At 40.7% G+C, this 26,104-nt stretch overlaps 16 non-coding genes and 2 pseudogenes across 16 annotated transcripts; all 18 read left to right on the top strand.

Annotated features, from left to right (window-relative positions):
* Window positions 1-6,961: 6,961 nt before the first annotated feature.
* LOC134469534 (U4 spliceosomal RNA) lies at window positions 6,962-7,111 on the top strand (annotated as a pseudogene).
* A 2,597-nt stretch (window positions 7,112-9,708) lies between these two features.
* LOC134469535 (U4 spliceosomal RNA) lies at window positions 9,709-9,858 on the top strand (annotated as a pseudogene).
* Window positions 9,859-10,552: 694 nt separating this feature from the next.
* Window positions 10,553-10,692, top strand: LOC134469595 (U4 spliceosomal RNA). The gene has a single exon (XR_010039060.1). It is a non-coding gene; the product is annotated as a U4 spliceosomal RNA (small nuclear RNA).
* A 440-nt stretch (window positions 10,693-11,132) lies between these two features.
* LOC134469604 (U4 spliceosomal RNA) lies at window positions 11,133-11,272 on the top strand. Its single transcript, XR_010039069.1, has one exon. It is a non-coding gene; the product is annotated as a U4 spliceosomal RNA (small nuclear RNA).
* A 694-nt stretch (window positions 11,273-11,966) lies between these two features.
* LOC134469614 (U4 spliceosomal RNA) lies at window positions 11,967-12,106 on the top strand. Its single transcript, XR_010039079.1, has one exon. It is a non-coding gene; the product is annotated as a U4 spliceosomal RNA (small nuclear RNA).
* A 440-nt stretch (window positions 12,107-12,546) lies between these two features.
* On the top strand, window positions 12,547-12,686 carry LOC134469596 (U4 spliceosomal RNA). The gene has a single exon (XR_010039061.1). It is a non-coding gene; the product is annotated as a U4 spliceosomal RNA (small nuclear RNA).
* Window positions 12,687-13,380: 694 nt separating this feature from the next.
* LOC134469597 (U4 spliceosomal RNA) lies at window positions 13,381-13,520 on the top strand. Its single transcript, XR_010039062.1, has one exon. It is a non-coding gene; the product is annotated as a U4 spliceosomal RNA (small nuclear RNA).
* A 440-nt stretch (window positions 13,521-13,960) lies between these two features.
* Window positions 13,961-14,100, top strand: LOC134469599 (U4 spliceosomal RNA). Its single transcript, XR_010039064.1, has one exon. It is a non-coding gene; the product is annotated as a U4 spliceosomal RNA (small nuclear RNA).
* A 694-nt stretch (window positions 14,101-14,794) lies between these two features.
* On the top strand, window positions 14,795-14,934 carry LOC134469600 (U4 spliceosomal RNA). Its single transcript, XR_010039065.1, has one exon. It is a non-coding gene; the product is annotated as a U4 spliceosomal RNA (small nuclear RNA).
* A 440-nt stretch (window positions 14,935-15,374) lies between these two features.
* Window positions 15,375-15,514, top strand: LOC134469601 (U4 spliceosomal RNA). Its single transcript, XR_010039066.1, has one exon. It is a non-coding gene; the product is annotated as a U4 spliceosomal RNA (small nuclear RNA).
* A 694-nt stretch (window positions 15,515-16,208) lies between these two features.
* On the top strand, window positions 16,209-16,348 carry LOC134469602 (U4 spliceosomal RNA). The gene has a single exon (XR_010039067.1). It is a non-coding gene; the product is annotated as a U4 spliceosomal RNA (small nuclear RNA).
* Window positions 16,349-16,788: 440 nt separating this feature from the next.
* On the top strand, window positions 16,789-16,929 carry LOC134469619 (U4 spliceosomal RNA). The gene has a single exon (XR_010039084.1). It is a non-coding gene; the product is annotated as a U4 spliceosomal RNA (small nuclear RNA).
* Window positions 16,930-17,623: 694 nt separating this feature from the next.
* Window positions 17,624-17,768, top strand: LOC134469623 (U4 spliceosomal RNA). Its single transcript, XR_010039088.1, has one exon. It is a non-coding gene; the product is annotated as a U4 spliceosomal RNA (small nuclear RNA).
* Window positions 17,769-18,180: 412 nt separating this feature from the next.
* LOC134469617 (U4 spliceosomal RNA) lies at window positions 18,181-18,320 on the top strand. Its single transcript, XR_010039082.1, has one exon. It is a non-coding gene; the product is annotated as a U4 spliceosomal RNA (small nuclear RNA).
* Window positions 18,321-19,020: 700 nt separating this feature from the next.
* Window positions 19,021-19,160, top strand: LOC134469615 (U4 spliceosomal RNA). The gene has a single exon (XR_010039080.1). It is a non-coding gene; the product is annotated as a U4 spliceosomal RNA (small nuclear RNA).
* A 440-nt stretch (window positions 19,161-19,600) lies between these two features.
* On the top strand, window positions 19,601-19,740 carry LOC134469603 (U4 spliceosomal RNA). Its single transcript, XR_010039068.1, has one exon. It is a non-coding gene; the product is annotated as a U4 spliceosomal RNA (small nuclear RNA).
* Window positions 19,741-20,440: 700 nt separating this feature from the next.
* Window positions 20,441-20,580, top strand: LOC134469605 (U4 spliceosomal RNA). The gene has a single exon (XR_010039070.1). It is a non-coding gene; the product is annotated as a U4 spliceosomal RNA (small nuclear RNA).
* A 440-nt stretch (window positions 20,581-21,020) lies between these two features.
* Window positions 21,021-21,160, top strand: LOC134469616 (U4 spliceosomal RNA). Its single transcript, XR_010039081.1, has one exon. It is a non-coding gene; the product is annotated as a U4 spliceosomal RNA (small nuclear RNA).
* Window positions 21,161-26,104: the final 4,944 nt, after the last annotated feature.

Here is a 26,104-nt window from a genome sequence, read left to right on the forward strand (position 1 = left end):
TTTTCCTCTCCTTTATTTCTTTTGCCAGTTTTTCTTCCAATTTCTGGTTTTGCTTGAGGAGGTCATTGTATTGTCCTTGATTTTCCAATGTCTTTGCCAACAGTTCTTTCTTCTCATTAATTTCTTTGTCCAATTCTACCACTTCTTTTTTCGTTTCTTCAATTAGCAAAGTCATGAGATCAAAGGAACATTTGTTCAATATAGCGCACCATCTTTCATGGAAATCCTCTGTCTTTTGTCCCAGCATAGGTTCTTTTTGCCATCGTAGACCTCTGGGTATGATGCCTTGCCTCACATAATCACTCAGGGTGACTGCATGCAGGTGGATCCTGACTCTGCGCTTGCCAAGGTTGAGCAGTTCATTGGAGAGTTCAGGTGCTTGTAGAGGGGTCTGATCAAACAACGACTCAGTGTAGAGGATGTCTTCCCTTTGTTGTTGGCTATATTCAGATGACTTTGGACGTGCTTCTGTGGAATCCGATGCATCTACGGATTGTGTTAGCGACATCTTTGGAGCTTTTTGGGTGCTGATTACGAAAAATGTAACTTTAGAAAAAAAGAGGTATCGCACACCAATAAAGTCTTTCTTGAGGTGCTGGCTTCCTGAGCATATAAATGTTAAAGAAAAAGAAAAGAATGCCGCACACTCTGCTCCATGTTTTAATGGTGAAGTGACGTTTCGGCCGTCTGGCCTTCTTCAAACTTACAAAACAACCACATCCACAGTGCCTTTATATAAACCCCAATTAGTGAACACCTGGTCCCCCTAGAGCATAGAGCTCCCCCATTGGTTGGTTACCTTAAATGCTTCCGAGCACAAGGCTCACTCGTTAGCAAGTCAGTCTTAATTAGAGGTAACCAAGAGTATTTACATCTATTTACACAGGTTAACAGATTGAAATTAAAACATCAGTTCATCAAAACATCACAAATAATACAATCTGAAAACACAAAAACACATTTTACAGGAAACTCTTCAGAGAAAACATTTAAGGTCATATTCAACATTCAAACCATAAGGTGTTAAGGTTTTTAAATGGTATATCCAGTAGTGTTCTCTTCTGGAGAGTAAGTTGTCTAAATCACCTCCTCTAGGGGGCAAAACCACTTTCTCAATACCAATGTATTTAAGGGATGAAATGGGGTGATTGAATTCAACAAAATGAGCAGCAACAGGATAATTTAAATTTTTGCATCTTATCGTGCTGCGGTGTTCAGCTATACGTGTCTTCAATGATCTACTCGTTTTACCAACATAAGATTTACCACATGGACAAGTTATTAAATATATCACAAACGTTGTACTGCAAGAAATTTTACCTTTGATTTTAATTTCCTTTCCTGTGTGTGGGTGTTTAAAACTATTACACCTGTATGTGTAATTGCATTGAGCACAGTTGCCACAGCGCCTATTCCCATCAGGGATCGGTGCTAGAGTGGTTTGGGACACAACAGGGTCAGGAGACAGATATGAATGCACAAGTTGGTCTCTTAAATTTCGACCTCTTTTGTAAACAATTAGTGGTCGTTCATTGAAGACATTTTTTAATTGATCATCAGATTCCAAAATGTGCCAGTGTTTCATAATTATATTTTTAAACTGTCCACCATTTCTGCAATACTCAGTCGTTAATATTACCCGTCTATTAGATTTCTTTTTTGGTTTATCTTTTAATAAATCTGTTCTTGGTATATCGTTGATTTTATTAGCTGCTTCATTCAAAACAGAGTTTTTGTAGCCCCTCTTTGTAAAGTTATTTTTCAAGGTTGTCATGTTCTTATTTAGGTCTTCCGGTTTTTTACAGATACGTTTTAAACGACAGAATTGGCTAAAAGGTAGGCTGTTCTTTAGTGGTAGAGGATGGTCAGAATCAGCCCTTAAGAGGCAGTTTCTCGCTGTGGGCTTTGTGTAGAGATCAGTGTATAATTTCTCCCCGTCTCGAATGATCCACAAATCTAAAAAACTCAGCTTTGTGTCGTTGTAATCCATGCTAAAGGATATAAATTCAGAACTATTCATGTTCTGAATTTATATCCTTTAGCATGGATTACAACGACACAAAGCTGAGTTTTTTAGATTTGTGGATCATTCGAGACGGGGAGAAATTATACACTGATCTCTACACAAAGCCCACAGCGAGAAACTGCCTCTTAAGGGCTGATTCTGACCATCCTCTACCACTAAAGAACAGCCTACCTTTTAGCCAATTCTGTCGTTTAAAACGTATCTGTAAAAAACCTGAAGACCTAAATAAGAACATGACAACCTTGAAAAATAACTTTACAAAGAGGGGCTACAAAAACTCTGTTTTGAATGAAGCAGCTAATAAAATCAACGATATACCAAGAACAGATTTATTAAAAGATAAACCAAAAAAGAAATCTAATAGACGGGTAATATTAACGACTGAGTATTGCAGAAATGGTGGACAGTTTAAAAATATAATTATGAAACACTGGCACATTTTGGAATCTGATGATCAATTAAAAAATGTCTTCAATGAACGACCACTAATTGTTTACAAAAGAGGTCGAAATTTAAGAGACCAACTTGTGCATTCATATCTGTCTCCTGACCCTGTTGTGTCCCAAACCACTCTAGCACCGATCCCTGATGGGAATAGGCGCTGTGGCAACTGTGCTCAATGCAATTACACATACAGGTGTAATAGTTTTAAACACCCACACACAGGAAAGGAAATTAAAATCAAAGGTAAAATTTCTTGCAGTACAACGTTTGTGATATATTTAATAACTTGTCCATGTGGTAAATCTTATGTTGGTAAAACGAGTAGATCATTGAAGACACGTATAGCTGAACACCGCAGCACGATAAGATGCAAAAATTTAAATTATCCTGTTGCTGCTCATTTTGTTGAATTCAATCACCCCATTTCATCCCTTAAATACATTGGTATTGAGAAAGTGGTTTTGCCCCCTAGAGGAGGTGATTTAGACAACTTACTCTCCAGAAGAGAACACTACTGGATATACCATTTAAAAACCTTAACACCTTATGGTTTGAATGTTGAATATGACCTTAAATGTTTTCTCTGAAGAGTTTCCTGTAAAATGTGTTTTTGTGTTTTCAGATTGTATTATTTGTGATGTTTTGATGAACTGATGTTTTAATTTCAATCTGTTAACCTGTGTAAATAGATGTAAATACTCTTGGTTACCTCTAATTAAGACTGACTTGCTAACGAGTGAGCCTTGTGCTCGGAAGCATTTAAGGTAACCAACCAATGGGGGAGCTCTATGCTCTAGGGGGACCAGGTGTTCACTAATTGGGGTTTATATAAAGGCACTGTGGATGTGGTTGTTTTGTAAGTTTGAAGAAGGCCAGACGGCCGAAACGTCACTTCACCATTAAAACATGGAGCAGAGTGTGCGGCATTCTTTTCTTTTTCTTTAACATTTATATGCTCAGGAAGCCAGCACCTCAAGAAAGACTTTATTGGTGTGCGATACCTCTTTTTTTCTAAAGTTACATTTTTCGTAATCAGCACCCAAAAAGCTCCAAAGATGTCGCTAACACAATCCGTAGATGCATCGGATTCCACAGAAGCACGTCCAAAGTCATCTGAATATAGCCAACAACAAAGGGAAGACATCCTCTACACTGAGTCGTTGTTTGATCAGACCCCTCTACAAGCACCTGAACTCTCCAATGAACTGCTCAACCTTGGCAAGCGCAGAGTCAGGATCCACCTGCATGCAGTCACCCTGAGTGATTATGTGAGGCAAGGCATCATACCCAGAGGTCTACGATGGCAAAAAGAACCTATGCTGGGACAAAAGACAGAGGATTTCCATGAAAGATGGTGCGCTATATTGAACAAATGTTCCTTTGATCTCATGACTTTGCTAATTGAAGAAACGAAAAAAGAAGTGGTAGAATTGGACAAAGAAATTAATGAGAAGAAAGAACTGTTGGCAAAGACATTGGAAAATCAAGGACAATACAATGACCTCCTCAAGCAAAACCAGAAATTGGAAGAAAAACTGGCAAAAGAAATAAAGGAGAGGAAAATAAGAAAGTTCAACAGAGACAAGAAAGACGTGAAGGAGAACAACATCTACCGCTGGAGAAACCCAGAATGGACAGCAAGAAAAAGAAGACCGATGACCCACCAACGATTTGACCAATTTTCTTCGGACCAATACTCATCAGCCTCAAGTTCCAGTTTTTTATCAGGACATGCCCAAGACCAAACCCCACCTGTACACAACAACAAAGGAAGGGGTCGCAAAAAAACAAGACCCACAAACCAACACGAAGGGGCAAGAAAAGAAGATCTGGGCCGGACCCGGTCCCAGACCTACCGACCGAGGAAGTAACAATATTTAACCTGTCTAGTAAGTCTTTAGATGAGTTCCATCTCTCGGTACTTAACAAAGGACTTTCATTCGTACCCACCAATCACATAAGAGACTTTGATGTGAAAGTGGACTTGTTCAAGTTTTTTAGGAACATTCGTTTAAGAGAATTCTTTAAAGAAAATGATAAACAAGTTACTGAGTGTGGTGATACAGACACAACTGAGAAAAAAGTCTTTAAAAACAAAAGCACTTTTGTACCTCCAATTAATCGAAACAATTCAATTGAGACTTACTGCAGACTAGTTGAACAGGATGTTGATAAATATCTCAAAGAAAAACAGAGATTACAATACAAAAACCTGACAAAAGAGGAACGAAATGCTTTGAAAGATCTAAAAGAAGATGAGTCTATTGTTATAAAATCAGCAGATAAGGGTGGAGCTACGGTGGTATTGAACAAAACTGACTATGTAAAAGAATGCTTAAGACAGTTAGCTGACAAAATGTTTTATGAAGAAATACCACAAGATCCAACACAACGTTTTAAAAATATTATTTTTGAAACCATTGATGAACTGTTTGAAAAAGGAGACATCTCCAGAAAAGAACATGACTTTTTACGCATTGAACACCCGGTTATTCCAACTTTTTATACTTTACCCAAGATACACAAGAATCTTGATCAACCGCCAGGCCGACCAATAGTGGCCAGTATCGGTTCTATTACATCCAATCTGTCAACCTATGTGGACCACTTTATCAGACCTTTGACAGAAGCTTTGCCTTCTTTCACTAAAGATACAGGTCATATTGTTAACGTCATTGAGTCCATTAACTCTCTTGGAGACGAAGAGATGTATTTAGTGTCTTTTGATATCAATGCAATGTATACATCCATACCACATGATGGAGGCATGGAAGCACTAGACCATTACTTACTTGATTCTATGTGTAATCCTACGAAAACTTGCATTTTGGAATTGTCCAAACTAATTTTAAGACATAATTACTGGGTATTTCAAAACACATTTTACATTCAGAGACATGGAGTTCCTATGGGGAGTTCTTTTTCACCTTCTTTCTCAAATCTATATATGGGTCTATTTGAGGAAAACTATATTTATTCTAACCATATTTTTAAAGACAATATCTTTATGTGGAAGAGATATTTGGATGATATTTTTTGCCTCTTTAAAGGATCGGTGACTGAATTAACAGATTTTTTTGCTTACCTCAATTCATGTTCTGAATTTATATCCTTTAGCATGGATTACAACGACACAAAGCTGAGTTTTTTAGATTTGTGGATCATTCGAGACGGGGAGAAATTATACACTGATCTCTACACAAAGCCCACAGCGAGAAACTGCCTCTTAAGGGCTGATTCTGACCATCCTCTACCACTAAAGAACAGCCTACCTTTTAGCCAATTCTGTCGTTTAAAACGTATCTGTAAAAAACCGGAAGACCTAAATAAGAACATGACAACCTTGAAAAATAACTTTACAAAGAGGGGCTACAAAAACTCTGTTTTGAATGAAGCAGCTAATAAAATCAACGATATACCAAGAACAGATTTATTAAAAGATAAACCAAAAAAGAAATCTAATAGACGGGTAATATTAACGACTGAGTATTGCAGAAATGGTGGACAGTTTAAAAATATAATTATGAAACACTGGCACATTTTGGAATCTGATGATCAATTAAAAAATGTCTTCAATGAACGACCACTAATTGTTTACAAAAGAGGTCGAAATTTAAGAGACCAACTTGTGCATTCATATCTGTCTCCTGACCCTGTTGTGTCCCAAACCACTCTAGCACCGATCCCTGATGGGAATAGGCGCTGTGGCAACTGTGCTCAATGCAATTACACATACAGGTGTAATAGTTTTAAACACCCACACACAGGAAAGGAAATTAAAATCAAAGGTAAAATTTCTTGCAGTACAACGTTTGTGATATATTTAATAACTTGTCCATGTGGTAAATCTTATGTTGGTAAAACGAGTAGATCATTGAAGACACGTATAGCTGAACACCGCAGCACGATAAGATGCAAAAATTTAAATTATCCTGTTGCTGCTCATTTTGTTGAATTCAATCACCCCATTTCATCCCTTAAATACATTGGTATTGAGAAAGTGGTTTTGCCCCCTAGAGGAGGTGATTTAGACAACTTACTCTCCAGAAGAGAACACTACTGGATATACCATTTAAAAACCTTAACACCTTATGGTTTGAATGTTGAATATGACCTTAAATGTTTTCTCTGAAGAGTTTCCTGTAAAATGTGTTTTTGTGTTTTCAGATTGTATTATTTGTGATGTTTTGATGAACTGATGTTTTAATTTCAATCTGTTAACCTGTGTAAATAGATGTAAATACTCTTGGTTACCTCTAATTAAGACTGACTTGCTAACGAGTGAGCCTTGTGCTCGGAAGCATTTAAGGTAACCAACCAATGGGGGAGCTCTATGCTCTAGGGGGACCAGGTGTTCACTAATTGGGGTTTATATAAAGGCACTGTGGATGTGGTTGTTTTGTAAGTTTGAAGAAGGCCAGACGGCCGAAACGTCACTTCACCATTAAAACATGGAGCAGAGCGTGCGGCATTCTTTTCTTTTTCTTTAACATTTATATGCTCAGGAAGCCAGCACCTCAAGAAAGACTTTATTGGTGTGCGATACCTCTTTTTTTCTATAGTTGAAAACTTTAACCAATTCCCGCCTTGACGACTTGAAATCTAGTCGGCAAAGGCAATTTTTGATTGTCTCTCAGGAGACAGTGTGATTGTTAAACAAAGGTATTGATGATGGCGAATGGACATTTGCAGTAGGCGATTTGAGGCTAAGAGCATGCTCTTGGCAACTCGGTTCTCTAATGGAAACTCCTTGGGGTTTGTCAATGTTTTTTGCTGTTTGAAAGCTGATGATTAGACACCAAGACAAACTAATTTTCTAAAGTCTGTTTTGCTCTCCTTATCTGGATTAAATTCCTTACTATCATTTTTTCCCTTGAGTATCCTACTTTTTAGTCAGCCGTACATTAACCAAATATCTAGTAGAATGAGATACCCCAAACCCCGCCTACCCAATCCAAATGAGTGTGTTCAAGTAAGGTTTCCCGAGAGGGCGTTGTCTCCTCCTTCTTCTCTGTATGTAAAATCAGCAGATAAGGGTGGAGCTACGGTGGTATTGAACAAAACTGACTATGTAAAAGAATGCTTAAGACAGTTAGCTGACAAAATGTTTTATGAAGAAATACCACAAGATCCAACACAACGTTTTAAAAATATTATTTTTGAAACCATTGATGAACTGTTTGAAAAAGGAGACATCTCCAGAAAAGAACATGACTTTTTACGCATTGAACACCCGGTTATTCCAACTTTTTATACTTTACCCAAGATACACAAGAATCTTGATCAACCGCCAGGCCGACCAATAGTGGCCAGTATCGGTTCTATTACATCCAATCTGTCAACCTATGTGGACCACTTTATCAGACCTTTGACAGAAGCTTTGCCTTCTTTCACTAAAGATACAGGTCATATTGTTAACGTCATTGAGTCCATTAACTCTCTTGGAGACGAAGAGATGTATTTAGTGTCTTTTGATATCAATGCAATGTATACATCCATACCACATGATGGAGGCATGGAAGCACTAGACCATTACTTACTTGATTCTATGTGTAATCCTACGAAAACTTGCATTTTGGAATTGTCCAAACTAATTTTAAGACATAATTACTGGGTATTTCAAAACACATTTTACATTCAGAGACATGGAGTTCCTATGGGGAGTTCTTTTTCACCTTCTTTCTCAAATCTATATATGGGTCTATTTGAGGAAAACTATATTTATTCTAACCATATTTTTAAAGACAATATCTTTATGTGGAAGAGATATTTGGATGATATTTTTTGCCTCTTTAAAGGATCGGTGACTGAATTAACAGATTTTTTGCTTACCTCAATTCATGTTCTGAATTTATATCCTTTAGCATGGATTACAACGACACAAAGCTGAGTTTTTTAGATTTGTGGATCATTCGAGACGGGGAGAAATTATACACTGATCTCTACACAAAGCCCACAGCGAGAAACTGCCTCTTAAGGGCTGATTCTGACCATCCTCTACCACTAAAGAACAGCCTACCTTTTAGCCAATTCTGTCGTTTAAAACGTATCTGTAAAAAACCGGAAGACCTAAATAAGAACATGACAACCTTGAAAAATAACTTTACAAAGAGGGGCTACAAAAACTCTGTTTTGAATGAAGCAGCTAATAAAATCAACGATATACCAAGAACAGATTTATTAAAAGATAAACCAAAAAAGAAATCTAATAGACGGGTAATATTAACGACTGAGTATTGCAGAAATGGTGGACAGTTTAAAAATATAATTATGAAACACTGGCACATTTTGGAATCTGATGATCAATTAAAAAATGTCTTCAATGAACGACCACTAATTGTTTACAAAAGAGGTCGAAATTTAAGAGACCAACTTGTGCATTCATATCTGTCTCCTGACCCTGTTGTGTCCCAAACCACTCTAGCACCGATCCCTGATGGGAATAGGCGCTGTGGCAACTGTGCTCAATGCAATTACACATACAGGTGTAATAGTTTTAAACACCCACACACAGGAAAGGAAATTAAAATCAAAGGTAAAATTTCTTGCAGTACAACGTTTGTGATATATTTAATAACTTGTCCATGTGGTAAATCTTATGTTGGTAAAACGAGTAGATCATTGAAGACACGTATAGCTGAACACCGCAGCACGATAAGATGCAAAAATTTAAATTATCCTGTTGCTGCTCATTTTGTTGAATTCAATCACCCCATTTCATCCCTTAAATACATTGGTATTGAGAAAGTGGTTTTGCCCCCTAGAGGAGGTGATTTAGACAACTTACTCTCCAGAAGAGAACACTACTGGATATACCATTTAAAAACCTTAACACCTTATGGTTTGAATGTTGAATATGACCTTAAATGTTTTCTCTGAAGAGTTTCCTGTAAAATGTGTTTTTGTGTTTTCAGATTGTATTATTTGTGATGTTTTGATGAACTGATGTTTTAATTTCAATCTGTTAACCTGTGTAAATAGATGTAAATACTCTTGGTTACCTCTAATTAAGACTGACTTGCTAACGAGTGAGCCTTGTGCTCGGAAGCATTTAAGGTAACCAACCAATGGGGGAGCTCTATGCTCTAGGGGGACCAGGTGTTCACTAATTGGGGTTTATATAAAGGCACTGTGGATGTGGTTGTTTTGTAAGTTTGAAGAAGGCCAGACGGCCGAAACGTCACTTCACCATTAAAACATGGAGCAGAGCGTGCGGCATTCTTTTCTTTTTCTTTAACATTTATATGCTCAGGAAGCCAGCACCTCAAGAAAGACTTTATTGGTGTGCGATACCTCTTTTTTTCTATAGTTGAAAACTTTAACCAATTCCCGCCTTGACGACTTGAAATCTAGTCGGCAAAGGCAATTTTTGATTGTCTCTCAGGAGACAGTGTGATTGTTAAACAAAGGTATTGATGATGGCGAATGGACATTTGCAGTAGGCGATTTGAGGCTAAGAGCATGCTCTTGGCAACTCGGTTCTCTAATGGAAACTCCTTGGGGTTTGTCAATGTTTTTTGCTGTTTGAAAGCTGATGATTAGACACCAAGACAAACTAATTTTCTAAAGTCTGTTTTGCTCTCCTTATCTGGATTAAATTCCTTACTATCATTTTTTCCCTTGAGTATCCTACTTTTTAGTCAGCCGTACATTAACCAAATATCTAGTAGAATGAGATACCCCAAACCCCGCCTACCCAATCCAAATGAGTGTGTTCAAGTAAGGTTTACCGAGAGGGCGTTGTCTCCTCCTTCTTCTCTGTATGTGGCGTTTGGTGACGGCCGGAATAAGATGTGCAATTGCGCCATCTACAGCACTAAGGAAACTCCATTTATTCTCCACCTAAATTCTCTAAAGCTCTACTAACCGAAGGTCTCCTAAAGAGACATTCATATGACATCACATGGAAGCAGGAAAAGTATGGGCTTCACGTGTCTTACTCTACTAGATGTTTGGTCTAACAGGCCACACCCTGAGCTGTGAAGTATACTCATTCTCCGCCTACAGGAACTTTTGAGTACTCGCCATCTTAGTGGTGATGGCTTCTGAGGCCGGGTCACTGTATATTTTGTCTAGACAGGCATTCTTGCGCAGTGGCAGTATCGTAGCCTATGAGGTTTATCCGAGGCGCGATTATTGCTAGTTGAAAACTTTAACCAATTCCCGCCTTGACGACTTGAAATATAGTCGGCAATGGCAATTTTTGATTGTCTCTCAGGAGACAGTGTGATTGTTAAGAGAAGTTACTGATGATTGTTGAAGCACCTCGTAGTAAGTGATTTGATGTTCAGAGTATGCTTCTGACATACACAAATCTCTACTGGCTTTCCAAGTATGGATGAGTATTGCAACTTGGCTGTTTTCAAATGACAGCAACCTTGGACTAATTAATGTCTTTTGATGTTTGAAAGCTGATGATTAGAGACCAAGACAAAGAGATTCACCAAAGTCTGTGTGACTCTCCTTAACTGGATTGAATTCCTAACCCTAATTAGTTTTCTTGAGTATCTTACTCTTTAGTCACCCACAGCTGAACTAGCCACACCCTGACTCGTGAAGTATACTCTTTCTCCGCCTACTTTTACAGGAACTTTTGAGTACTCGCCATCTTAGTGGTAATGGCTTCTGAGGCCCGGTCATAGTAGTTGTTGCCTAGTCAGGCATTCTTGCGCAGTGGCAGTATCGTAGCCTATGAGGTTTATCCGAGGCGCGATTATTGCTAGTTGAAAACTTTAACCAATTCCCGCCTTGACGACTTGAAATCTAGTCGGCAAAGGCAATTTTTGATTGTCTCTCAGGAGACAGTGTGATTGTTAAACAAAGGTATTGATGATGGCGAATGGACATTTGCAGTAGGCGATTTGAGGCTAAGAGCATGCTCTTGGCAACTCGGTTCTCTAATGGAAACTCTTTGGGNTTTGTCAATGTTTTTTGCTGTTTGAAAGCTGATGATTAGACACCAAGACAAACTAATTTTCTAAAGTCTGTTTTGCTCTCCTTATCTGGATTAAATTCCTTACTATCATTTTTTCCCTTGAGTATCCTACTTTTTAGTCAGCCGTACATTAACCAAATATCTAGTAGAATGAGATACCCCAAACCCCGCCTACCCAATCCAAATGATTGTGCTCAAGTAAGGTTTCCCGAGAGGGCGTTGTCTCCTCCTTCTTCTCTGTATGTGGCGTTTGGTGACGGCCGGAATAAGATGTGCAATTGCGCCATCTACAGCACTAAGGAAACTCCATTTATTCTCCACCTAAATTCTCTAAAGCTCTACTAACCGAAGGTCTCCTAAAGAGACATTCATATGACATCACATGGAAGCAGGAAAAGTATGGGCTTCACGTGTCTTACTCTACTAGATGTTTGGTCTAACAGGCCACACCCTGAGCTGTGAAGTATACTCATTCTCCGCCTACAGGAACTTTTGAGTACTCGCCATCTTAGTGGTGATGGCTTCTGAGGCCGGGTCACTGTATATTTTGTCTAGACAGGCATTCTTGCGCAGTGGCAGTATCGTAGCCTATGAGGTTTATCCGAGGCGCGATTATTGCTAGTTGAAAACTTTAACCAATTCCCGCTTTGACGACTTGAAATATAGTCGGCAATGGCAATTTTTGATTGTCTCTCAGGAGACAGTGTGATTGTTAAGAGAAGTTACTGATGATTGTTGAAGCACCTCGTAGTAAGTGATTTGATGTTCAGAGTATGCTTCTGACATACACAAATCTCTACTGGCTTTCCAAGTATGGATGAGTATTGCAACTTGGCGGTTTTCAAATGACAGCAACCTTGGACTAATTAATGTCTTTTGATGTTTGAAAGCTGATGATTAGAGACCAAGACAAAGAGATTCACCAAAGTCTGTGTGACTCTCCTTAACTGGATTGAATTCCTAACCCTAATTAGTTTTCTTGAGTATCTTACTCTTTAGTCACCCACAGCTGAACTAGCCACACCCTGACTCGTGAAGTATACTCTTTCTCCGCCTACTTTTACAGGAACTTTTGAGTACTCGCCATCTTAGTGGTAATGGCTTCTGAGGCCCGGTCATAGTAGTTGTTGCCTAGTCAGGCATTCTTGCGCAGTGGCAGTATCGTAGCCTATGAGGTTTATCCGAGGCGCGATTATTGCTAGTTGAAAACTTTAACCAATTCCCGCCTTGACGACTTGAAATATAGTCGGCAATGGCAATTTTTGATTGTCTCTCAGGAGACAGTGTGATTGTTAAACAAAGGTATTGATGATGGCGAATGGACATTTGCAGTAGGCGATTTGAGGCTAAGAGCATGCTCTTGGCAACTCGGTTCTCTAATGGAAACTCCTTGGGGTTTGTCAATGTTTTTTGCTGTTTGAATGCTGATGATTAGACACCAAGACAAACTAATTTTCTAAAGTCTGTTTTGCTCTCCTTATCTGGATTAAATTCCTTACTATCATTTTTTCCCTTGAGTATCCTACTTTTTAGTCAGCCGTACATTAACCAAATATCTAGTAGAATGAGATACCCCAAACCCCGCCTACCCAATCCAAATGAGTGTGCTCAAGTAAGGTTTCCCGAGAGGGCGTTGTCTCCTCCTTCTTCTCTGTATGTGGCGTTTGGTGACGGCCGGAATAAAATGTGCAATTGCGCCATCTACAGCACTAAGGAAACTCCATTTATTCTCCACCTAAATTCTCTAAAGCTCTACTAACCGAAGGTCTCCTAAAGAGACATTCATATGACATCACATGGAAGCAGGAAAAGTATGGGCTTCACGTGTCTTACTCTACTAGATGTTTGGTCTAACAGGCCACACCCTGAGCTGTGAAGTATACTCATTCTCCGCCTACAGGAACTTTTGAGTACTCGCCATCTTAGTGGTGATGGCTTCTGAGGCCGGGTCACTGTATATTTTGTCTAGACAGGCATTCTTGCGCAGTGGCAGTATCGTAGCCTATGAGGTTTATCCGAGGCGCGATTATTGCTAGTTGAAAACTTTAACCAATTCCCGCCTTGACGACTTGAAATATAGTCGGCAATGGCAATTTTTGATTGTCTCTCAGGAGACAGTGTGATTGTTAAGAGAAGTTACTGATGATTGTTGAAGCACCTCGTAGTAAGTGATTTGATGTTCAGAGTATGCTTCTGACATACACAAATCTCTACTGGCTTTCCAAGTATGGATGAGTATTGCAACTTGGCGGTTTTCAAATGACAGCAACCTTGGACTAATTAATGTCTTTTGATGTTTGAAAGCTGATGATTAGAGACCAAGACAAAGAGATTCACCAAAGTCTGTGTGACTCTCCTTAACTGGATTGAATTCCTAACCCTAATTAGTTTTCTTGAGTATCTTACTCTTTAGTCACCCACAGCTGAACTAGCCACACCCTGACTCGTGAAGTATACTCTTTCTCCGCCTACTTTTACAGGAACTTTTGAGTACTCGCCATCTTAGTGGTAATGGCTTCTGAGGCCCGGTCATAGTAGTTGTTGCCTAGTCAGGCATTCTTGCGCAGTGGCAGTATCGTAGCCTATGAGGTTTATCCGAGGCGCGATTATTGCTAGTTGAAAACTTTAACCAATTCCCGCCTTGACGACTTGAAATATAGTCGGCAATGGCAATTTTTGATTGTCTCTCAGGAGACAGTGTGATTGTTAAACAAAGGTATTGATGATGGCGAATGGACATTTGCAGTAGGCGATTTGAGGCTAAGAGCATGCTCTTGGCAACTCGGTTCTCTAATGGAAACTCCTTGGGGTTTGTCAATGTTTTTTGCTGTTTGAAAGCTGATGATTAGACACCAAGACAAACTAATTTTCTAAAGTCTGTTTTGCTCTCCTTATCTGGATTAAATTCCTTACTATCATTTTTTCCCTTGAGTATCCTACTTTTTAGTCAGCCGTACATTAACCAAATATCTAGTAGAATGAGATACCCCAAACCCCGCCTACCCAATCCAAATGAGTGTGCTCAAGTAAGGTTTCCCGAGAGGGCGTTGTCTCCTCCTTCTTCTCTGTATGTGGCGTTTGGTGACGGCCGGAATAAGATGTGCAATTGCGCCATCTACAGCACTAAGGAAACTCCATTTATTCTCCACCTAAATTCTCTAAAGCTCTACTAACCGAAGGTCTCCTAAAGAGACATTCATATGACATCACATGGAAGCAGGAAAAGTATGGGCTTCACGTGTCTTACTCTACTAGATGTTTGGTCTAACAGGCCACACCCTGAGCTGTGAAGTATACTCATTCTCCGCCTACAGGAACTTTTGAGTACTCGCCATCTTAGTGGTGATGGCTTCTGAGGCCAGCTCATAGTAGTTGTTGCCTAGTCAGGCATTCTTGCGCAGTGGCAGTATCGTAGCCTATGAGGTTTATCCGAGGCGCGATTATTGCTAGTTGAAAACTTTAACCAATTCCCGCCTTGACGACTTGAAATATAGTCGGCAATGGCAATTTTTGATTGTCTCTCAGGAGACAGTGTGATTGTTAAGAGAAGTTACTGATGATTGTTGAAGCACCTCGTAGTAAGTGATTTGATGTTCAGAGTATGCTTCTGACATACACAAATCTCTACTGGCTTTCCAAGTATGGATGAGTATTGCAACTTGGCGGTTTTCAAATGACAGCAACCTTGGACTAATTAATGTCTTTTGATGTTTGAAAGCTGATGATTAGAGACCAAGACAAAGAGATTCACCAAAGTCTGTGTGACTCTCCTTAACTGGATTGAATTCCTAACCCTAATTAGTTTTCTTGAGTATCTTACTCTTTAGTCACCCACAGCTGAACTAGCCACACCCTGACTCGTGAAGTATACTCTTTCTCCGCCTACTTTTACAGGAACTTTTGAGTACTCGCCATCTTAGTGGTAATGGCTTCTGAGGCCCGGTCATAGTAGTTGTTGCCTAGTCAGGCATTCTTGCGCAGTGGCAGTATCGTAGCCTATGAGGTTTATCCGAGGCGCGATTATTGCTAGTTGAAAACTTTAACCAATTCCCGCCTTGACGACTTGAAATATAGTCGGCAATGGCAATTTTTGATTGTCTCTCAGGAGACAGTGTGATTGTTAAACAAAGGTATTGATGATGGCGAATGGACATTTGCAGTAGGCGATTTGAGGCTAAGAGCATGCTCTTGGCAACTCGGTTCTCTAATGGAAACTCCTTGGGGTTTGTCAATGTTTTTTGCTGTTTGAAAGCTGATGATTAGACACCAAGACAAACTAATTTTCTAAAGTCTGTTTTGCTCTCCTTATCTGGATTAAATTCCTTACTATCATTTTTTCCCTTGAGTATCCTACTTTTTAGTCAGCCGTACATTAACCAAATATCTAGTAGAATGAGATACCCCAAACCCCGCCTACCCAATCCAAATGAGTGTGCTCAAGTAAGGTTTCCCGAGAGGGCGTTGTCTCCTCCTTCTTCTCTGTATGTGGCGTTTGGTGACGGCCGGAATAAGATGTGCAATTGCGCCATCTACAGCACTAAGGAAACTCCATTTATTCTCCACCTAAATTCTCTAAAGCTCTACTAACCGAAGGTCTCCTAAAGAGACATTCATATGACATCACATGGAAGCAGGAAAAGTATGGGCTTCACGTGTCTTACTCTACTAGATGTTTGGTCTAACAGGCCACACCCTGAGCTGTGAAGTATACTCATTCTCCGCCTACAGGAACTTTTGAGTACTCGCCATCTTAGTGGTGATGGCTTCTGAGGCCGGGTCACTGTATATTTTGTCTAGACAGGCATTCTTGCGCAGTGGCAGTATCGTAGCCTATGAGGTTTATCCGAGGCGCGATTATTGCTAGTTGAAAACTTTAACCAATTCCCGCCTTGACGACTTGAAATATAGTCGGCAATGGCAATTTTTGATTGTCTCTCAGGAGACAGTGTGATTGTTAAGAGAAGTTACTGATGATTGTTGAAGCACCTCGTAGTAAGTGATTTGATGTTCAGAGTATGCTTCTGACATACACAAATCTCTACTGGCTTTCCAAGTATGGATGAGTATTGCAACTTGGCGGTTTTCAAATGACAGCAACCTTGGACTAATTAATGTCTTTTGATGTTTGAAAGCTGATGATTAGAGACCAAGACAAAGAGATTCACCAAAGTCTGTGTGACTCTCCTTAACTGGATTGAATTCCTAACCCTAATTAGTTTTCTTGAGTATCTTACTCTTTAGTCACCCACAGCTGAACTAGCCACACCCTGACTCGTGAAGTATACTCTTTCTCCGCCTACTTTTACAGGAACTTTTGAGTACTCGCCATCTTAGTGGTAATGGCTTCTGAGGCCCGGTCATAGTAGTTGTTGCCTAGTCAGGCATTCTTGCGCAGTGGCAGTATCGTAGCCTATGAGGTTTATCCGAGGCGCGATTATTGCTAGTTGAAAACTTTAACCAATTCCCGCCTTGACGACTTGAAATATAGTCGGCAAATGGCAATTTTTGATTGTCTCTCAGGAGACAGTGTGATTGTTAAACAAAGGTATTGATGATGGCGAATGGACATTTGCAGTAGGCGATTTGAGGCTAAGAGCATGCTCTTGGCAACTCGGTTCTCTAATGGAAACTCCTTGGGGTTTGTCAATGTTTTTTGCTGTTTGAAAGCTGATGATTAGACACCAAGACAAACTAATTTTCTAAAGTCTGTTTTGCTCTCCTTATCTGGATTAAATTCCTTACTATCATTTTTTCCCTTGAGTATCCTACTTTTTAGTCAGCCGTACATTAACCAAATATCTAGTAGAATGAGATACCCCAAACCCCGCCTACCCAATCCAAATGAGTGTGCTCAAGTAAGGTTTCCCGAGAGGGCGTTGTCTCCTCCTTCTTCTCTGTATGTGGCGTTTGGTGACGGCCGGAATAAGATGTGCAATTGCGCCATCTACAGCACTAAGGAAACTCCATTTATTCTCCACCTAAATTCTCTAAAGCTCTACTAACCGAAGGTCTCCTAAAGAGACATTCATATGACATCACATGGAAGCAGGAAAAGTATGGGCTTCACGTGTCTTACTCTACTAGATGTTTGGTCTAACAGGCCACACCCTGAGCTGTGAAGTATACTCATTCTCCGCCTACAGGAACTTTTGAGTACTCGCCATCTTAGTGGTGATGGCTTCTGAGGCCAGCTCATAGTAGTTGTTGTCTAGTCAGGCATTCTTGCGCAGTGGCAGTATCGTAGCCTATGAGGTTTATCCGAGGCGCGATTATTGCTAGTTGAAAACTTTAACCAATTCCCGCTTTGACGACTTGAAATATAGTCGGCAATGGCAATTTTTGATTGTTAGGAGAAGTTACTGATGATTGTTGAAGCACCTCGTAGTAAGTGATTTGATGTTCAGAGTATGCTTCTGACATACACAAATCTCTACTGGCTTTCCAAGTATGGATGAGTATTGCAACTTGGCGGTTTTCAAATGACAGCAACCTTGGACTAATTAATGTCTTTTGATGTTTGAAAGCTGATGATTAGAGACCAAGACAAAGAGATTCACCAAAGTCTGTGTGACTCTCCTTAACTGGATTGAATTCCTAACCCTAATTAGTTTTCTTGAGTATCTTACTCTTTAGTCACCCACAGCTGAACTAGCCACACCCTGACTCGTGAAGTATACTCTTTCTCCGCCTACTTTTACAGGAACTTTTGAGTACTCGCCATCTTAGTGGTAATGGCTTCTGAGGCCCGGTCATAGTAGTTGTTGCCTAGTCAGGCATTCTTGCGCAGTGGCAGTATCGTAGCCTATGAGGTTTATCCGAGGCGCGATTATTGCTAGTTGAAAACTTTAACCATTTCACGCCTTGACGACTTGAAATATAGTCGGCAATGGCAATTTTTGATTGTCTCTCAGGAGACAGTGTGATTGTTAAACAAAGGTATTGATGATGGCGAATGGACATTTGCAGTAGGCGATTTGAGGCTAAGAGCATGCTCTTGGCAACTCGGTTCTCTAATGGAAACTCCTTGGGGTTTGTCAATGTTTTTTGCTGTTTGAAAGCTGATGATTAGACACCAAGACAAACTAATTTTCTAAAGTCTGTTTTGCTCTCCTTATCTGGATTAAATTCCTTACTATCATTTTTTCCCTTGAGTATCCTACTTTTTAGTCAGCCGTACATTAACCAAATATCTAGTAGAATGAGATACCCCAAACCCCGCCTACCCAATCCAAATGAGTGTGCTCAAGTAAGGTTTCCCGAGAGGGCGTTGTCTCCTCCTTCTTCTCTGTATGTGGCGTTTGGTGACGGCCGGAATAAGATGTGCAATTGCGCCATCTACAGCACTAAGGAAACTCCATTTATTCTCCACCTAAATTCTCTAAAGCTCTACTAACCGAAGGTCTCCTAAAGAGACATTCATATGACATCACATGGAAGCAGGAAAAGTATGGGCTTCACGTGTCTTACTCTACTAGATGTTTGGTCTAACAGGCCACACCCTGAGCTGTGAAGTATACTCATTCTCCGCCTACTTTTACAGGAACTTTTGAGTACTCGCCATCTTAGTGGTGATGGCTTCTGAGGCCGGGTCACTGTATATTTTGTCTAGACAGGCATTCTTGCGCAGTGGCAGTATCGTAGCCTATGAGGTTTATCCGAGGCGCGATTATTGCTAGTTGAAAACTTTAACCAATTCCCGCTTTGACGACTTGAAATATAGTCGGCAATGGCAATTTTTGATTGTCTCTCAGGAGACAGTTTGATTGTTAAGAGAAGTTACTGATGATTGTTGAAGCACCTCGTAGTAAGTGATTTGATGTTCAGAGTATGCTTCTGACATACACAAATCTCTACTGGCTTTCCAAGTATGGATGAGTATTGCAACTTGGCGGTTTTCAAATGACAGCAACCTTGGACTAATTAATGTCTTTTGATGTTTGAAAGCTGATGATTAGAGACCAAGACAAAGAGATTCACCAAAGTCTGTGTGACTCTCCTTAACTGGATTGAATTCCTAACCCTAATTAGTTTTCTTGAGTATCTTACTCTTTAGTCACCCACAGCTGAACTAGCCACACCCTGACTCGTGAAGTATACTCTTTCTCCGCCTACTTTTACAGGAACTTTTGAGTACTCGCCATCTTAGTGGTAATGGCTTCTGAGGCCCGGTCATAGTAGTTGTTGCCTAGTCAGGCATTCTTGCGCAGTGGCAGTATCGTAGCCTATGAGGTTTATCCGAGGCGCGATTATTGCTAGTTGAAAACTTTAACCAATTCCCGCCTTGACGACTTGAAATATAGTCGGCAATGGCAATTTTTGATTGTCTCTCAGGAGACAGTGTGATTGTTAAACAAAGGTATTGATGATGGCGAATGGACATTTGCAGTAGGCGATTTGAGGCTAAGAGCATGCTCTTGGCAACTCGGTTCTCTAATGGAAACTCCTTGGGGTTTGTCAATGTTTTTTGCTGCTTGAAAGCTGATGATTAGACACCAAGACAAACTAATTTTCTAAAGTCTGTTTTGCTCTCCTTATCTGGATTAAATTCCTTACTATCATTTTTTCCCTTGAGTATCCTACTTTTTAGTCAGCCGTACATTAACCAAATATCTAGTAGAATGAGATACCCCAAACCCCGCCTACCCAATCCAAATGAGTGTGCTCAAGTAAGGTTTCCCGAGAGGGCGTTGTCTCCTCCTTCTTCTCTGTATGTGGCGTTTGGTGACGGCCGGAATAAGATGTGCAATTGCGCCATCTACAGCACTAAGGAAACTCCATTTATTCTCCACCTAAATTCTCTAAAGCTCTACTAACCGAAGGTCTCCTAAAGAGACATTCATATGACATCACATGGAAGCAGGAAAAGTATGGGCTTCACGTGTCTTACTCTACTAGATGTTTGGTCTAACAGGCCACACCCTGAGCTGTGAAGTATACTCATTCTCCGCCTACTTTTACAGGAACTTTTGAGTACTCGCCATCTTAGTGGTGATGGCTTCTGAGGCCCGGTCACTGTATTTTTTGTCTAGACAGGCATTCTTGTGCAGTGGCAGTATCGTAGCCTATGAGGTTTATCCGAGGCGCGATTATTGCTAGTTGAAAACTTTAACCAATTCCCGCTTTGACGACTTGAAATATAGTCGGCAATGGCAATTTTTGATTGTCTCTCAGGAGACAGTTTGATTGTTAAGAGAAGTTACTGATGATGGTTGAAGCACCTCGTAGTAAGTGATTTGATGTTCAGAGTATGCTTTTGACATACACAAATCTCTACTGGCTTTCCAAGTATGGATGAGTATTGCAACTTGGCGGTTTTCAAATGACAGCAACCTTGGGCTTATTAATGTCTTTTGATGTTTGAAAGCTGAGGATTAGAGACCAAGACAAAGAGATTCACCAAAGCCTGTGTGACTCTCCTTAACTGGATTGAATTCCTAACCCTAATTAGTTTTCTTGAGTATCTTACTCTTTAGTCACCCACAGCTGAACTAGCCACACCCTGACTCGTGAAGTATACTCTTTCTCCGCCTACTTTTACAGGAACTTTTGAGTACTCGCCATCTTAGTGGTGATGGCTTCTGAGGCCCGGTCACTGTATTTTTTGTCTAGACAGGCATTCTTGCGCAGTGGCAGTATCGTAGCCTATGAGGTTTATCCGAGGCGCGATTATTGCTAGTTGAAAACTTTAACCAATTCCCGCTTTGACGACTTGAAATATAGTCGGCAATGGCAATTTTTGATTGTCTCTCAGGAGACAGTTTTATTGTTAAAAGAAGTTATTGATGATGGTGAAAGGACATTTGCAGAAGGCGATTTGAGGCTAAGAGCATACTCTTGGCAACTCAGTTCTTTAATTGAAACTCCTTGGGGTTTGTCAATGTTTTTTGCTGTTTGAAAGCTGATGATTAGACACCAAGACAAACTAATTTTCTAAAGTCTGTTTGGCTCTCCTTATCTGTGGTTCGTTTCTCGATACTTGTCGTTGCTAACCGTCTAAAGACCATCTTAAGACCGTCTTACCGTTCCCTTGGATTTAATGGTGAGCGTCGCTGTTGAGAGGGAGTTGAGTCGCTCTTACGAAGGACGTTGCTACCGTCGTTAGCAAAGACGCTTTCGAGATACGAACCCCTGAGTGGCATACAGGGAGAATAAACACAAGTGTTAGGCCCTATAGGCCTAACTATTTGAACAGGACTGGATAGGGCCAAAAAATCTTACCGGGCATTTTTATCTAAGACTGGTCCACCAGTCATTGAAAACAACAATGAAGCCTGTCACAACCTTTTAGTCATTTATTATGAGCTATTTTGACAACAACAGCCAAAAATAATTTGTAAACCTTGCTTTGAATGGTCAGCTGTAGTGGCATGCACTGATAGCACCGCATTGAGGGCAGGAACAAGCCAAAGTCAACTGGGCAAATACCCTGTATGTCTTATGGCCAATCCAGCCCAGCATTCAAACCAGTTTCCTTTAGGTATTTTAGAACATTGTGGAAACCTGTGAAGTAGCATAATATAGGATTTTTCCCATCTCCTAAACTAAGTACAAACTACATTTTAAATATCCCTGCTCAGTCACACTTAAAAGCTTTTTTTCAAAATGCATGCATGTGTATTGCATTACAAGAAATAAGATACACGATTTTTATTTGTTCCATTTTTGTCTTGTTCTGGTACAATTGGCAAGGAAATAACACATACATGAGGATATGTATATAAATATTATATAGAAATGACAACTGTTCTTTAAAATAATCACTTCCATTATAATAGGCCTATTGCTGAATTTAACAAGTAATGCATTACACTACTTTCACATTACTTTATACTCTTGCCAATATAATTAGAAATGCTGATTTAGCTCATCACATATCTAATGGCGGGTGATGTGGTATGTGGCTGAGCTGACTGTAATAAGATGACAAAATATAAATTCTTCCCAATATTGTACTGTTAAGCCTATACATTCAACTTGATATTAATTTAGCTGTGTCATGGATTTAAGCATTGTTCTCCAACCTTTTTGGGCTCTGGACTTCATGTTGACTAAATTTCTGGTGACCCTGCACACATTTTGTGAACTTGTAGGCTATCAAAGCCGTAGATAATGTGTGGTGATGTGCTGTCCCATAGCACTGTGTGAACCCATTCTTGTATGGTCATCAGCTTACTAAGACATTTGTACAAACCACATTGAAATGTACACGGGGGTGCACAGGGGGAAAGGTTTGGGAACCGCTGACTTAGGCCGGCATTAATTAACTTTTAGAACTAGTTAGTCCCAACACTACCTATAAGACTTAAAATATTTATTAACCAGTCTAATTGTAATGATGCGTGATATTATTTTTCATTCTCCATTTCAGATGATGAGCCGACTAGGATGTAGGATTACAGGCAGATTCTGCCGCCATTACCACCAGGTCCTCCTCAGGGTGATGGCGGTGAAGGCGATGATGGGGAAATTGGGAGTGGTTTTACCTGTACTTGCCAATACAATGATGGGAAGCCATGTCCCACCCGTTACACAACAGAGGAGCTTCAGGTGATTAGATTCACATACATGGAGATGACCCGAGAGGAGCTGGATATGGGGCACCTAAGTCACGCCCTCTACTTCCTGGTTCATGGGGCAGTAAGTTGCAATAAATTGAATGGAAGTGAACAAGGCGAGTCATGGTGGATTTGTGTTGCATAAGTGGAGGTCCAAGGTTTGGATGAGTGTCGAAAAACCACTCATTTCAAGCCCAGTAATTATTTTTTGACTCCCTCTGCCCCATGAACCAGGAAGTAGAGGGCGTGACTTAGGTGCCCCATTGCCATACTGGCAAAACTTTCGTGTGGCATGCACTTGTCCCAGCTGACAAACTGTATGGGAAAAAAAGGAGCAGACTGTGCGTCAATATCAGCGCACTGATTTTTTCCATCAGGGCTTGAAAATTTGCAGGGCTACATTCAAGTTCATGCATTGCATAGGACAGGATAAACTGAACGCCTTAAGCTAACACTATAAACAGCATGGTGTCACTGCCTGGAAGCATGGAAGTCTGAAGCGGCAACCTCCAAATGCACTGAAGAAGGAGGATAACATCTATGTTGCGCACTTTGTGATTAACTATGCTGAGAGACTCATGGAATGCACCTCCTTGGGAAAGTTCCAGGTTTCTGGAGGAGTGACCTCAAACTTTTACCAACAAGCTGCACAAAAGTGAAGGTCTATAATGACTACTGTGTAGCTGCTGCTGCAATTAACAGACGCATGGTTTCACTGGTCACCTTCCGTCGTGTCTGGCGGGAAGTGGTTCCCTTTGTAGTGACCATGCGTCCAGCAACGGACCTCTGTTGGACATGCCAGAAATTTCTACAGAAAATTGGCGAATCTGCCAATAGGGCAGATGAAGAAAAGGCCGAACTGCATCATCTGGCCACTGACCACCTTGACAAAGCCAGAATTGAACAAGCTTTCTAACAAAAGCTTTGTAGGGGATCAAAAACACAGTTGCCACCTGACTTGGAATTAGGTCCACATCTCCCCTGCAGTTTTAATGGTATGTCACATTACAGCATGGATTTTGCTCAACAAATTCATTACCCCAGCAATCCCCTCCAACCAGGTCCAATGTATTTCAAGACCCCACGCAAGTGTGGAGTGTTTGGTGTAGCCTGCGAGGCATTACCCAAACAGGTCACCTTTTTGTTAGACGAGAGCGTGCAGACAGGAAAAGGAAGCAATTGTGTAATCAGCCTTTTGCATTTCTTTTTGGAGAATTACGGCTTAGGAGAAAAACACATGCACTTGCACGCCAATAACTGTGCCCGACAGAACAAAAACTCTTTCATTATGTGGTACCTTATGTCGTGTGTCTTGACTGGCCGGCATATTTCAATTAAAATGAGCTTCCTTCTGGCAGGGCATACCAAATTTTCATGTGATTGGTGCTTTGGGCTCTTTAAAGCCTGGCTCAAACTACACGACTATCGCGCCGATTCTCCTCTGAAAAACCCCCTTACGGCAATCGCTGGAACGTTACCCCCCAGGACCATCGCAAGCGATTGTCGGAAAAGATTTCCTCGTCGTGAGCGACGTTCTAAGATAGAACTTTGGCAGCTCAAAGAGTCGCAGATCGCAAATCGTAGAAATCAAACAGTGTTTGATATTTGCGACTGGAAATAGAACGTCGGGCATTGTCTCGGTGGCTGCGAGCAGCGACAAGATTGACAGTTGCGATTCTCTTTTAGTGTGCGGTGCACCCCGACGCCAAAATCGGACACATAATCGCTAGTCGTGTAGTTTGAGCCTGGCTTAAGAGAAATTTCAGAAGGAACAAGGTTGACTGTTTAGAGGACATTGCAAATGTTGTTCAAACCTCTAGCCCATCTGGAGTCAATGTGCCATGCCTGTGTGGTAAAGAGGATGGCACTGTTCTTGTCCCAATGTTTGACTGGAGCACATTTCTTGCCAGATACTACAAAAAGGTGGAGAACATCAAAGCCTACCACCATTTTCATTTCAAGGATGGAGCCAGAGTCTCAATGAAGCGGTTGCTTCACGATGAGGAGATTTCTCAGGATTTGTCTAAAGCTGGGCTTACACTTTTGCCCCGATTTGGCACTTGCACGACTTTTTGAAAGTCGGACCGATTTCTTGCTCAATCGCAGGTCAATCGTGAGTCTTGCATCGTGCAGTGTACATGGGGTAACGACAAGCGATTTTGCCTCACGATTGTGCAATCGCAGGGTCGCAAGAAAATCAAAACGGCTTGAAATTCTGGTCGTGGCTCGTGCGTAAATCGCACAGTTAAAGCAGTGCTACGACCCGATTTGACACTTCACATGCACAAATTAATAGGGCCGTGCGATTCGCTGTTGAGCGCGACCTCATCTCCACCTCAGGTGCGCATGTTCCCTCCTCTGCAGACCGGGGAAACATGCCTGTCGCGTCGGAAGCATTTCGCTCGCATCCGACTGTCGGCTCGTGTAGTGTGAGGACGTGAGTCGTGAGTTGTGAACTTTTAAACAGTGAAATTCCATCGTGCAGTGTGAACAGAAGCTTAAGACCCACGAGTGAAAATATCGCACAGTGTATGCCCGGCTTAAGAAAGGGTTTAGGTTGGAGGATCTTCACGACAATGCAATGCCGGATCAGACAATCCCAAAGGGCCTTGATTCAAAAAGGCAACAGTACCTATTTAATGAGATTAGAGAGTTTGTTGCAGAGGACAAGCAGGATTTGGTGTGCCCCCGACCCCAGGTTGCAAGGGAGACAGTTAGTTAAGACACGTGCGCGCGCACACACACACACACACAATCCACCAGTCACTTTTACTTTAAAAAAAAATCTTTTTGGTTTGGTTTTGCTTTCATATTTTTCCTATTTGAATGGTGTGTGAAAATGTCAATAAAAACATATGACTGATTTTGATCATGTTTTTGCCTTGTTTACCAAAAACACATTTTCCGCTGTTTTACATGTATCAAAAGTAAGTCAAATTACTTCAAAAACACTATCAAAACCGAGTCATTCGTTTGACTTTTTGATAGCACATTTCTTGAGTGACAGCAGTTTCCAAAAATCAGAGGTTGAAGAGGGAGCCCTAGTGGTGTGAATGTTTTAACAAAAGGGAAACCCATGTGTGGCATAGACAGAAAGACAGAATGAGCAGCGTTGTTAGGGATGGTAAGTTATGCATATGTAGC

Source organism: Engraulis encrasicolus, chromosome 18 (genome assembly GCF_034702125.1).
Source record: "Engraulis encrasicolus isolate BLACKSEA-1 chromosome 18, IST_EnEncr_1.0, whole genome shotgun sequence".
Lineage (NCBI taxonomy): Eukaryota > Metazoa > Chordata > Actinopteri > Clupeiformes > Engraulidae > Engraulis > Engraulis encrasicolus.